We start from the raw sequence: 14,902 nt of genomic DNA, 5'->3' as shown, positions 1-14,902 counted from the left end.
GCCCTCCTTTGTATCTCTCCAACAGTTTCACGTCCTTTTTGTACTGTGGTGCCCAGAACTGCACGCCGTACTTGAGGTGAGGTTGCACCAGCTGTTTGTTGGTGGGTAGAAGTGAATAAGAGAAGGTTAGGGGTCCTGGGATTAAGGTGATCAGATTTTTGTTTGGAATAAAAGACGTGACTTCTGTGTAGGTTTACTTGAAGGAAAACACGTCCCAGCATGTTCATGCAACACAAAGAAGGAGTAAGAAATGAAGCCAATGCCACTTTGTCAAATCATAGAGCAGAGTCAGGTTTTGTAATGCATTGAGGACCACTGGCTGTTATTGAGGTCTCTATGTATTTTGGGTTATGGGTTAAGAAGAATAACTAGATAAATCTCCATAACTTGGATACAAATTAGGGATGAAATAGCATCCTAGTGACTCTTCTTAGAAAACTAGAACTGTCCCGAGACTACAAAAATTCAAGTTTTTCCCTATTTTTATTTTTATTCTGAGCTTTTTTTTTTTTTTTTTCCTCCAGATTTTCTGGAATATTTGGTGCTAAGATAGAAGATAAACTTTTAAACAAAAACTTTCAAGTTGAATAAAACTTTTAAACAAAAACTTTCAAGTTGAATAAAATATTAACTTTTAATATCAAAAAGTGTTGTGCAATCAGAATAAGAAATGCTGTAGGCTGTGCTGATAATGTATCTACAATATTTTACGTGCAAGTGTAATGTACATCTGTGTTGTATCGGTCAATTATGGGGTAGAAAGAGCTAAGTAAACTGATTGCCTATATAAATTCAGACCCAAGACAGTAATTGTATAATTAATGTGTATTGCACAGCTTTAGCTGAAAATGTACAAACCTCATCTACTTAGCAATATACATTTAAATAACGTTTCAGAATTCCAGGGAGACACTACAGTGTATGAATAAAATAGCATTAATCTATGCCTAGTTGAGTTGAAAGCACAGCCAGAATATATGAATTTATTTAAAGCAATCCACGAATGTGCCCCAGTGCAGTCTTACAAAGTTAGCCATGTAGAGAGCCTTTGTTAGTTTCCTTTTTATCTTTATTTTCAAATAAAAGGAACAATTAAAGAAAACATTTAGCTAGATAAAGAAGAAAATGCAAGGTTAAGAAAAAAAAAGATTGTGAGTCAGACAGTCTTTCTGTATCATTCAACAGGCAGCAGACAGAAATTGGCAGCAGGCCATCTTTCTCCATAGGTGAAGGCAACAGTCTGAGCTCCACTGAACAATGACTTTTCCTAATGCATCAAAATCACAGTGACAACTGTGCTAAATAACTTTCTCTTGGAAGCGTGTGGAAGTTTCAAATGTGTTACTAGCTCTCACAATTGTTCATTTGGTGAGGTTGTCTGCTGGTTGAATATTGAGCTGCAGTACAGTGAACACGAATGCAGTTGGTCATGGTCTTGAAAGAGAATTTTAAATACATAGCTTGACTTTCTGAAGGTTTAGTAGTTCTTAATGTCTGCTCCCTGTACTGACAAGTAGAAAAAAATTATTATTTCCACTGATATAAATGAACCCAAAAAGGGAAAAGTGTCAAAGACAGGATTTTTCAAAGTGTGGTGTTAACTTGGTCTAAGGCCAAGAGCTCAAAATTTGCCCATGTCATAAAAGCACAGTTCACAGGATAATTTAGCTTGAGAATGACCTCGGGACATCTCTAGCCCAACATCCTAAAGTTGGTGAGAGTGGATTGCACTATCTTTAGGGTAAGAGCCACTGCTAGTTGTACTCAATTAAAACACTTGAAAATCACCTCTTTGTGCTCAACTTACTGTAACTATTACAGCTGTACTGCTATCTATACAGACTGCAGAGTTTTGGACCTCCTAACGATTTCAGGCTTTCCAAAGGCTGAGAGAGAAATTTTATACGCACAAAGGCACCTTAACAAACACTCTTATAGCAAATATAACTTCAGAAATACAAAAATACCTTTTGAGGGTAGGGGCGGCTGAATTCCACCTTCTACAACAGGGTGAGATGCCAGTTTTCTGGAATTTACTGAATACTGACTCCATCGCCTCCAATGTGAAGGTTGAAGGCCATCTCGGGCACAGCAATCACAAATTAATAGAGTTTTTGTTTCTTGGAAAACGCAAGGAGGAGGGTTAGCAAAACTGTCACCCTGGACTTCCAGAGGGCAGACTTTGGCCTGTTAAGGAGACTGGTTGGCGGAGTCCATTTGGAGGCAGTCCTGAAGGGCAAAGGAGTCCAGAAAGACTGGACACTCTTCAAGAAAGAAATCCTAAAGGCACAGGAGCAGATTGTTCCCATATGCTGAAAGATGAGTCAGCGCAGAATAAGACTGGCCTGGATGAACTGAGAACTGTGTCTAGAGCTCAGGAAGAAAAAGAGGGTTTATGACTTTTGGAAGAAGGGGAGGGCCACTCAGGAAGATTACAAAGATGTCGTGAGGCTATGCAGGGATAAAACTAGAAGGGCCAAAGCCCAACTGGAGTTCAATCTGGCTATTACTGTTAAAGACAACAAAAATGTTTTTATAAATACATAAAAAAGAAAAGGGAGCTGAAGGAGAATCTCCATCCTTTATTGGATGTCAGGGGGAACATAGTGACAAGAGAAAAGGAAAAGGCTGAGGTACTTAATGCCTTCTTTGCCTCAGTCTTTAGGATCAAGGCCAGTTGTTCTCCAGGTACTCATCCCTCTAAGCTGGTATATAGGGACAAGGAGCAAAATGAAGCTCTTATAATCCATGAGGAAATGGTTATCAACCTCCTACTCCACTTATCTTGCCCCATAGACTTGTGTACATCTGGGATTCACCTGAGAGTACTGAGGGAGCTGGCAGAATGCTTGCCAAGCCACTTTCCATCATTTATCAGCAGTCCTGGCTATCAGGGGAGGTCCCAGATGACTGACAGCTAGCAAATATGACACCCATCTACAAGAAGAGCTGGAAGGAAGACCTGGGAAACTACAGGTCTGACCTTGGTGCCAAAGAAGCTCAGAGAGCAGATTATCTTGAGTGCCATCATTCAGCACTTACAGGACAACCCAGTGATCAGGCCCAGTCAGCATGGGTTTATCTAAGGCAGGTCTTACTTGACGAACCTGATCTCCTTCTTCAACAAGATGACATGCTCAGTGGACAAGGGAAAGGCTGTGGATGTGATATACCTTGACTTCAGTAAGTCTTTTGACACCATTCCCCACAGCATTCTCCTGAAGAAGCTGACTGCTCAAGTCTTGAACAGGTGTATGCTTTGTTTGTTTAAAAACTGGCTGGGTGACTGGGCCCCAAGAGTCGTGGTTAATGGAGTTAAATCCAACTGGAGGCTAGTCACTAGTGGTGTCCCCCCAGGGCTCAGTACTGGGGCCAGTTCTCTTCAATATCTTTATCAGTGATCTGGATGAGGGGATCAAGTGCACCCTCACTAAATTTGCAGATAACACCAAGTTAGGTGTGAGTGTTGATCTGCTCGAGTGTAGGAAGGCTCTGCAGAGGGATCTGGATAGGCTGGACCGATGGGCTGAGGTCAGCTGTATGAGGTTCAACAAGGCCAAGTGTCGGGTCCTGCACTTGGGGCACAACAACCCCACGCAGTGCTACAAGCTGTGGGAAGATTGGCTGGAAACCTGCCTGAGGGTATTGGTTGATAGCCATTGGAATATGAGCCAGCAGTGTGCTCAAGTGGCCAAGAAGACCAACAGCATCCTGGCTGGTATCAGAAATAGTGTGGCCAGCAGGACTGGGGAAGTGATTGTCCCCCTGTACTCAGCTCTGGTGAGGCCACACCTTGAATACTGTGTTCAGTTTTGGGCCCCTCACTACAAGAAGGACATTGAGGCCCTGAAACGTGTCCAAAGAAATGCAGCAAAGATAGTGAAGGGTCTAGAAAACAAGTCTTATGAGGAGCAGCTGAGGGAGCTGGGGTTGTTTAGCTTGGAGAAAAGGAAGCTCAGGGAGACCTATTGTACTTTACAATTACCTTAAAGGAAGTTGTAACGTGGTGGGGATCGGGCTCTTATCCCAAGCACCAAGTGATAAGACTAGGGGAAATGGTCTCAAGTTGCACAAGGGGAGGTTTAGGTGGGATATTAGGAGATTTTTTTAATTTATTTTTTTACTGAAAGGGTTGCATTACATTGGAATAGACTGTCCAGGAAAGTGGTTGAGTCACCATCCCTGGAAGTCTTCAAGAAATGTGTAGATGTAGAAATTAGTAGCATGTTTTAATTGTGGACTTTAGCACTAGGTTAAGGGTTGGACTAGATGATCTTAGAGATCTTTTCCAACCTTAATGATTCTATGATTCTAATGGAAGCTTAGACATCTAACTCACATTTAGATGTCTACCTTTAAGTGCGATAATCTTGAAAGAAATCCAACACTTGATGGATTTTTAGGCATATTCAATTTAGGCACATTCAATTGCCTAAATGTAGGTGTATAGTGCCATTTGATATGTTATTACATATTCTGCGTGTCATCTAGCTGCCTGTATTGATGACACAGGGTCTCCTACAAGTCCTGGGTCAACCTGCCAGATCCATCTGGATACTGTGTATATGCTAAGGCATGCCAGATGACACCAGTTCCTATGTTCAGGTGACTAAATCAAGACCTTGGGGTCTACAAACAGAACAGCTGGCTATCAATCTGTGTGTGTGGTGTGAGTAGAGAAAGCTACAGGGCTAATTTTTCCAACTGCATGGAAAGTACCAGCAAACATTCTGAGGAAGTATCGTCTTTGGTTTGGGATTTACCTTGTCAGTTACCATCAGTAAAGACTGTCCCACTCTCATCAGCTGACAGTTGCACTGCATCTCCAACCAGCATCCATCATTGGAACTGACAGAGAAGAGGGGCAATCCTCTCTATAACTATCACAAACAAGATGATTAAAGAATATGAATGAAAGAGCATGTACACATATGGCTGGAGACTTCTGGTGAAGTTCAGGTCATCTAATTTCTTATTTGCTAGTAAAGTAAAACCGACTGCATAACCCTGACATGCTTTGAAAATGTCCAAAGCTGCGTTATGTTTGAAGGGAGAGAGTGGGTATGAGATAATTTGAGAGGTACTGGGCAAATTGTGTGAAGTACAGAGAGATTAATCTCAGGTAACATTAGCCACCTTATGATTAGTGTAATTTTAGCTAATCACTCATGCTCCTTCTCTGGAGAACAGAGATACTTCAAGAGCATGGTGCATAAATGTTGAAGACAGATTAAATGAATTTTGCATATCCTCAGCTGATGAAATTTAGGAAGCTGAGACCAGTTGCCTGACTTTTATATAGCTAATATCAGATGAGGTGGGTCCCATGTGTGATATTGACCTTCTGTAACATAAGTGAATGGACCCTTTCTGTGTCAGTTTATTTGGCTGGAAAGGAATCAGATTAGGTAATGAATGAAAGAAAAATATTGACATGAAGATTGATGGTGTTTGGTTATTTGGATTATAAACTTTTTTTCCCCCCTCTTATTCACAATATTAAAGCTTTTTGGGGGCTGTTGTTCTACTGGGTATTAATTTGAAAGTTAACCTAAGATATTAACGTATTGTATTCAGATTTGATCGCCATTATTCTCATTCAGGAGCAGGGAAAAGAGTAGTAGGGCAACTTGGTTTTAAGAAGACAGAATGCAGGACTGAATGAACAAATATTTTCCTTGTTGCAGGTTTCAGAACTGCAAGATTTGAGAGACAGTCTCCCTCCTATTCTAGTCCTTAAAATTGATTTGGTAACAGTTATACGTGCCTGAAATGTACTAAAAAAGGCTGTAGTGACTGGAAATGGTAATCTGTGTACTTTCACCATTTTAGGGCACCAGTACAAGAGAATATTTTATTGAGCTGGAAACTGAAGATACAAGCTTACATGGTCATATGTCAAATATGCTGAATCCCATGCTGAGATGTGGACAGCTTTCTCTGTTATATGATGGAATATAGATGGCTAGGAGCAGAGAGTGTTTTAGCCTCTTTCATTGATATTTTGCAATCTGAGCTCAGTAACAAGCAAGTCATTTTTTGCATATCTTCCTTCTCAGCTTGTGGATTTTTTTTTTTTAAACTTTGCCTTAAGCTTTATTTTTCCTTTCTGTTTCTCAACAATTGCCAATAACATATTGTTTTATTTAAACTGAATAAAGTTTGCTATTAAAGATGTTGATATTATCAGCTTCAAAAATTAAGAATAATAATTCACAAGTCAGGCTTCAAAATCTGCAAGAATTCATTAAATAAAATTCACAGAACCACAGAATGCTTATGGTTGGAAGGGACCTCTGGAGATTATCTGGTCCAACCCTTCAGCTCAAGCAGGAACACCTAGAGCAGGTTGTCCAGGACCACGTCCAGGTGGATTTTGAAGATTTCCAAGGAGGGAGACTCCACAACATCTCTGGGCAACCTATTCAAGTGCTCTGTCATCCACACAGTAAAGTCATGCTTGTTGATAAAAGATAAAGAAGAAAAATCTTCTACTCATATTTTTATTGTATTGTATTCTTCTATTGACTTTTGATCATTATTTATTCCTAGAGAAAGAAATCATCCCATCTTCTAAATTTCTGGACAAGGGTGAAATTTTAGCTTCAAATTTGAATTTGCTTATTACCTCACATTCATTTCTCCCAGTCATGCTGTGTCTGTCATTATATCCTCTGCCCCACATTCTCACTGGTAATGACATGCCCTTATATCCACTTTAGTTTTACCCCTCCTTAGTTGCCTGTCCCCCAGCCAGTGAATTAATTATGCTCTCAGGATTATACTTCCATTTAAAGCCCACATTTGACCCTGGTCATTCTGATCACCCAGTTTGGTTTTGTCTAACCAAGTGTAGACTTGTACTGTGTACACATTGGTAGTGCAGCTAGTCAGCTCTGTGTCCTTTAAAGACAATGAAGAGAAATACAAACTGCATCTCATCTTACAGTTGATAGTAAAAATGGGTTAAAAGAATCTTTTCCTGTAATTAAAGTTTTCTTGTCATTGAGAGGGCCTAGGGTGACAGGCTTGTATTAACAGGTCTGTACTGCAGACCTGTAAAGATTGGTTCTATAGATACGACTTCTGCAACATTCAGGGTTTCTTAGTCATTGTTTTTCTCTTTCAGCATTGGATATAGAGAGAAGGCACCAGGAATGATCAGTATTTTTTATTTTATTTTATTTTATTATTTTATTTTATTTTATTTTATTTTATTTTTAATGAGAGAGGTGAGGGAAAGAATTAATAAAGCTTTGTGATGCTTCTTCTAAGGAAAAGTACAATAAGTGGTTAAACTGGGTTCTGAATTGATATGGGAATAAGCAGCTGGCTCCTTTGAAACCACAGGCAGGTAGCAAATGCGCATGGGAGCCTGGAGGTTGGATTTACTGAGAACAGCAAGCTTCATTTGTTGTCTGGAAGTGCTAAATAGCTAAGAATTGATATAATCAACCTAAAGGAAATAAGATGCCCTTGTCTTTAAGCATGATTGATCAAGAGAACATAAGTGATCATGTTATATTGGATGATTGCAATGGATTTGCATCTTAACAAATACTGGACGATTTACTTTTTGACTAAACCTGGGATAAAATACAGACTGTAAGTCCTGCCATAGGTTTTCATGACTTACTCAGCTGAGAATTTAGTGGATTAAAAACTTAGTGGTTTTTAGAGCTTCCTGCTGTGTATACCTTCAAAAACTTAGTGGAGTTGCAGCTTCCATTTCCAGAAAGGTAAGAAAACTGGGACACAGTTCCAGGAAATCTCATGTAGCAGAGTTTCTTCCTTCTGCACATGCTGAGAAGTGGTCCACAGACACTGGAGTCTGCAGAAGAGAAGGAGACTACCACTGTACTGGCTTCCATGGTTTGCTGATTGATCTGCCTCAAAGACATTGTCATGAATTTGCAGCTTTGAGATGTATTCACATCAGATTTTTAAGTATCATACTGTTTTATACTGTCTTAGTAAGGGTCTGTGGATGATTCTTGGTTTATTCTTCTGGCCTAGCTGGAGCCTGAGACAGAACAACAAAGAATGCAGTGAAGTGGGGTAATCTCAAACAAACAAACAAACAAATTAATAAATAAAAATGTTCTTAAGACTGCAGGATAAAGCTATACTGTTTTTTAAAATTTATTTTTCTTCAAACATTTTATTTTCTCTCTGATTATCCACCTTAACAGATCTGCAAACATACATACACTGGTGGGCGAGCCTGGTACTCTTGTATTATGCTTAACGTAACAGATCATGTTGAAGTCCAGTGATTAGGGAAATAAATTTTGGGAAACTCAAGGACAGGAGTCCTGGACTCCTGTGTTCCTTTGCTCACAGCATGATTAATTAGACAAATAGATGTATTCATATTTGAGAGGCATCCCAAAAATATTTAAAAGAATTAAAATGAGTTATTGGACAGGCAAGGATGGGAATGTGCAACTGTTATGTCTCAGCCACTCTGAAAATACCAGAGCAGTCAAATCTCCATGGAAAGCATATATCAGCTCCTCTTTGATTCTCATGCATGTATGTCATGCATGCAATTATTTAGGTTTCAGTTTAAAATAACTGGAAAATTTACAAACATGGCTCCCAACTTGAACCTGGCAGGTACTCTCAGTAGCTGGGAGGGAGAATGTAAAATAGCACCTCCCCAAATCCCTAAATCGTGTGAAATTCAAGTGCTGAGGAGAAAATCAGGAGCCTGATGATTAAATGTAGACAGCTGTCATTGCTGCATTATATTAAAATATCTTGCCTCTAGCAAACTGCACACTATTTCTTCCTTTATCAGTTTTCAGGAACCTGTTACTTCAGCTGGCTGCATCAGTAGCTTTGGAGATTTGTAAGTTTTACAGTGAAGAGGGCACTTACAGAGAGACTTTTCTTGAACAGTGGGGGACCCATTAACCACTGAATAGCCACCTCAATGTGCAAGTTATATTTCCCTGTGCCTTAATGGGACTCAGTACAATCAGAAACTTAAAGCTGAAATGGTTCTCGGATGCACTTTTAAGCCACAGCAAGGCTCCGAGCAAAAGGGAACTTTTATTTGTTTATGGATTGCTGTCATTAATAAACAGATCGGAGACTTATTACTGCCTCAAGCCACAGCACTTTTAACGATGTCCAAAGCAGATAGCTATTAAAACTGTGAACAGCAGCACAATGGAGCTGGCCTGAATAAGCAGAGGGAAGAGAAATAGCATGTCAGTGACAAAGTCCCTGACACTTGGAGAATGAACAGAGGTTTCTCATTATAAAGACTGCTCTTTCTTTGTACCCTTTTTCTCTCTGAAACAGACTCTGGTGTCCTCCAATAGATCTCCATTAAGTTTGTGCTTTTTCTTGAACCTAGAGGCATATTCTCTCTTCTACTTGACCTCTGGGATTTTTCTTTACTCCTCAAAGGGCAGTTTTAACACATCTTTGTGAGAAGTGATTTTCCTGTCCCATGAAATTTTGTGCCTTAAAAAACGAACAGAAATGAACAGAAATGTCTTTTCTTTCCACAATGATTTTTTTTTTTTCTTTTCTGGAGTGTTTTTCACATCCCAGCTATGTGACTGGACAATGAGGCAATTAGATAAATTAGAGATAAAAATTAGAGATAAAAAATCTGCACTTTTTTTAATAGGTGTGTGACATATGATTTTTTCTTTCTTGTTTTCCTGAAGAGAGGACTCCCCCAAATTGTAGAAATATATATATATATATATATATATATATATGTATATATACATATTAGTAGACCAGAGAAGTGGATTAAGTTGCCAGGTTAATGTAGAGATCAAGGGGATTCATAATCAAGACTCTTATCCATTGAATATTCAATCTCTGTTATGTGTCATGGATTGGAGAGACAGGCATCTGCCATGCAGATTGTCTCCTTTTCCTTTTTTGCATCTCATCCTCAGAAAGAGCCTGCTCCCAGATGTTAGTGTCCTACCTCTATTCCCTGCTCATGATCCCATTGAATTGGTGGGTGTGTGAGGAGCACATCCCTCCTTCCAAGCATGCAGATTTCCCACAGCCTGGAGCTGGCTGAGTAGCTGTGAAAACTATACAGGTAAAATTGAGTCAATGCAGAAATTATTTGCATGCATTTTGAGGGCATTTACGTGCTTGATGTGTATTTGTGTTTGTGTGAATGTTTGTCACATGGATAGGCATGTCATATTCATTTAAATAGCTCTTCTTTTGGAGGCAGCTGCGAAATTAAGTGCCCTTAGAGTTCTCCAGTCTGGTTAGGGAAAGGCTAAAGGAGGTAAACACAGGAAAAAAGAACTTGAAATGGGAAAAAAGGGGAAAAGTAGAGGAAGAACAGCTGTCTAAAATGTGTAGGGTGGTATGGTAATGAATAAAACTTGTTGCAAGTTTTGTAATAGGGAAAGGGGCCAAGGCATGAGATGAGAAAAAAACCTGTGAATTTATCATCTAATAACAGAAATAAGGCAAAGGCCTTTATGAAGAAGAAGCGGCATCTCCTTTTTTATGGCCTTCTCAGGTGAGAGAGTGCACAGATGGGATGTAGAGCAGTAGGAAGGTCTGAACCATAGGTCATCTGCCTTTTTTTTTTTTTCCTAGAAACCCTTGTGTGAGCATTCTCCCATCAGGAAGATTCTCAAGGGTAAAGCAGGAACTGTAATTACTGAGGGTATGGCGAAAAGGAACAAGTTCTCCACTGGCTAGTTTTTCTGCCTTCAGCAAGAGTCCCTGCTCCTTGTAAAATGCTGTTTCTTCCATTGTCAGGAAGAGATCATTGCTAGTCTTTTCTTCCTTCACACTGACATTGGGGACTTTTCTTTAGGACTTTTCAGAGGCCTGTGAAGGACTGTGACTTACCTCATAGAAAAAAATGCAGGAGTTAGAAGAAGAGATGTGAGGTACCAAATCATGCTTCATGTGAGCTCTGAACAGGGCTCATAGGACCTACTTAAAAATTCTGAATGCCTTTTTTGAATCAATGTTTATTAAAATATGAATGTAAATATTTTTTCTAATATTTTGCTATTCAGATAAAATTGACTTCTTAAAGCAGAGGGGTAACTTTTTTTTTTTTTTTTTAAATGAGTGTATGTGCAGGAGCCTGGGATGTTTGCTGCATATCAACCCTCAAAACCGGTAGGTAGAAATAGGGGTATCAAAACTGCATCCTCTAGCAGTGTGTTTCTTTTGGAAAGTATAAGTAGTCCCAGCCACATGCAGTGTCTGAATAGGAGGTTGTGCCAAAATCCTGGATGAACAGCTATCAGTTGAGGCATTACAGATGGGTGCTAAAAAGAAAGGATTTGATAAGCTCCACCACTGTTGATGAATGAAAGGATGGGGAGAAAGGAGGGGAGAAATCAAAACATCCCCCAAAATGCTAAAGGGTAGATATGATACTGCTTGTCTTAAAATGTGAAGTATATACAGTACTTCTCCTCCACCTTGAAAAATAATAGCAGCTGGGAACTTTTTGTGTTACATTTGATGTTATTAACTATTTGAGTGTTTCACTTATCTATGCAAACAAAACAATTATATCATTTCACAGCACACACCTTAGCCCATGTTACATATCTTGTTGGGTGATGGTAGTGGTGGTTTGTAACTAATTAATGTATCTGTATTGTATTTTCTATAAAATCATATCCATCTGTGTAGATGATTTCAGTGAGTTTTAACAGGGTCTCTATAAGATGTTATTACTTCTCTAATTCAGAGACAGCTATGTAATGATTTTCATAATTATAGATGGAGGAAAATGTTAGCCTGCATATTTAAAACTGTTATATACATTTCTACCTCATTAAAGAAAATCACTGGAGCTAGATAATGTACCCAGGTTGGAGATCAGGTGGCAAAGCGTATAGATAACACAATCTAATTTTCTAGTGCTAAAGAGTTCCAGCTGAACAAAACCAATAAAACTGACCTTGCTTGCTAAAAAAGTTGCAAAAGAAAACTCATTTAAAAAGTGCTTCTGTGAAAACACTCACGTTCCTCTCTGTCATTGTAACTCTAACCTTGGGGATCAGTCACTTTGTATGTGCTAAAGAGGTGCTTTCATGAATAAGTGATGATAGGCTTTAATATAATTAGGGATCTTAATAGGCAGAGCAGGAAGAAGGTTACAGCTCTTGTGGTGTGAAAGCATAGGGCTAGATTCACAGAGGGGATTAAATCTACAATTTAGGTCTTTTCTTCCTCTGCCTAAATTTGGTATTGTGTAAATTTTTGATGGTGCCCATCCATGGAGTTGCTCAAACTTTGACACATTTGGATGTTTCAGCACATATTGTGTATTTCCTAGGAACCTATAGGACCTATGTCAGGTCATATAGAGCACCCCTAGTGATGCCCTGAATTGGACAGGATTGTCCAAATTCTGCAGGGGGCTTTTTCACTCCTCTCCACATTTTTTTTTTCCCACTGGATCAGTAAGATGAAAAAGATACTTAGAAGTAGAGCTCTCTAGGACAGCTTCAAATGGCTTGGTGTACCTGAAGGCTGGAAATCGGTGTTGGACAGAGATACACACTCAATTCTCAGAATCAATATAGCTTTCTGAGAGCGATAGTCTATTTGGGCTTTCAGTTGCATATGACATCATAGGATTCTCTACTTCTAAGCATAGACTTATCATAGATTCTCTACTTCTAAGACTTTTTTTTCCTACAAAGGGAAACAAAAGAAATAAATTTCATACTTTTCTCTTGGTGAAGAAGATGGCTAGAATTAAAGATTTTGAAGTAGGTTCAGCTGTATATCTTCACGAACTGTAAGATTCAGCAAAATTAAAATTCAACACACTTTTAGCTGTTATTTTGGGATCACTAGTTCTCATAAATGTTTCTATTAGGCTGCCATGGCCTTCATACAGTTCTACTTACATCAGATGAATTTGATATGAAATGAGCATGACAACAAATGTTTTTGAAATTTGCAGATTTTGTTGTGGGGGTGGAACTGGTATTCAAATAAGCAGGGCTATGCAAATGGATATATTATATAAGCTCAGTGAATCATGGAAAGTGATGAATTGTACAACACCTAACTTACTACACCAGGAAAAAAGAAAAAAAGAAAAAATGTACAGTTAGAAATCTTTGACATGCAAAATTTATTTCGAAGCACCCAATTGCAATTTGTAACCATGTAGTACATTTTGTACGTGTATTATTTAAGTATTCTTTTCTATGCTAATATTGTTTTCAGTTAAGAAAACTGGAAAAGGAGGATTTTCCAGTAACTATTGATATAGTGAAAGTAGCAAACACTAGTGCAACATATTGACACAGAGAAAAAACAACAGATTGGGTAGCACTGAACTAGTCATAGTACCCTTTGTTTTCCAGTAGCACTTTCCTTGGTGGTTTTAGCAGAGGCATGCAAAAAAATCCTGTCACTGCAAGGCAGTGGGAATTTTGTCACTGATTCAGTACCATTAGATTTTCTCTGCAATACTTATCATTAGATAAAAGCACTGAGTAGTGGCAAACTGATTGATCAAGGTCACTGTAGAAGTACTTTTCGAAATGCAGGCAGCAATGTCCTAAAATGGCAAGCAAGTTCTAGTTCTGTCATTTAGATGCATGAGCAAAGCTTCAATAAACAGAAGGAACAGTGAACATTTATAAAACTCCTGCCCTGGGTCTGCTGGTGGTAGCCTCATTTGTCAATACAGGGCCCTGAAAACTCAATGCTAAGATGCTTCCAAATGAATTTTGATTCTGCAAGGAGCTACTCACTACAGGAACGATTTGTCTTTAGTCTGAGTTGCTTGCCTTTGTAATGCTTCACCTTTTTATTTTGTATGCTTGCCCCAAGCAAAATTGTGTGGAGTCCATTGCTGCGTCTCTCTATCTCACACAAAACTATTTTGGAGACAAGAGACATGATGACAGACATCTTTGGAAGAAGCCTTTATGCATCTTTAGCTATGTGGCAACTTTCTTTTCATTTCAGAGTATTCAACAGGTATGGATGATTTTCATCTTTCCATAATGTCCATAATGACAATTTTATATCTACTGATTCATCAAATGCTCCCCAGCTGAATATTCCTATTTAATACTACGTTTGGAAGCTCTGTTCAGGGACTTGGATTCACATGTACTGCATACAATACAAACACAACCCTCCCAGAAACATTTTTCTATCTAAAAATGAGAAAAAAGCTGGATAAATTCAAGAGGGAAGTATGAAGGACCAATGAGATTAGCCTGAGGAAGTCTTGAAGATGAACTAAAGTTTATGGGAATTGTATCCCAGTCATGGGGGGGAGAGCAAAGATGAGTGTGTGACAGTTTCTACTAGAAAGTGCAGGAAAACTGCAGTAGAAGCTCTGAGGTTGAGCATCAAACAGGATGGTGGTGGTTGCTCGTAAAAAAGAAAGTACTGAGGGATGAGAAACACTGTTTTTCTCAGGTTGTGCCCTGTTTCAGATGAGACACAGGCTCTTCAATTTTTATTCTCCTTCTGGTCCTAAGACTTGCATTCTTGCCCAGTGGTGCAGCTTCCACAGTTAAGGAAGCTAATCCCTTGTGCTCAGCTCTCACTGCCAGGAAGTTCACAGTGCCTAGATCTCAAAGGATGCAGGGGTTTAAGATCCCCCAGTCTGAGGCTGATTTCCCTCCTATATGGTGCAGTGACCTGCTTCTGTCAACACATTGGTTTTAAAATCTGAAGAGGGGCAGAAATTGCCTTGGCTATCAGAATGTCTCTCTCAGAAGGGTGTGTGTTATTGCTCTGTTTACAGAAGGAAGCAAGCATTTCAGAAGTCCTGGATCAACTTCTCAGACCTCTCTTCTAGGCCAGGGATCCAGCAACTGATGCTGGACACAACCACAACTCACTCTATGTGTCTAAGTTGAATGGGTTCTGGGCTATGACTTTCAGGTGGAAG

The sequence above is a fragment of the Cygnus atratus genome, chromosome 1 (genome assembly GCF_013377495.2).
Source record: "Cygnus atratus isolate AKBS03 ecotype Queensland, Australia chromosome 1, CAtr_DNAZoo_HiC_assembly, whole genome shotgun sequence".
NCBI classification, from domain to species: domain Eukaryota; kingdom Metazoa; phylum Chordata; class Aves; order Anseriformes; family Anatidae; genus Cygnus; species Cygnus atratus.
Note: the sequence above shows the minus strand (reverse complement) of the source record.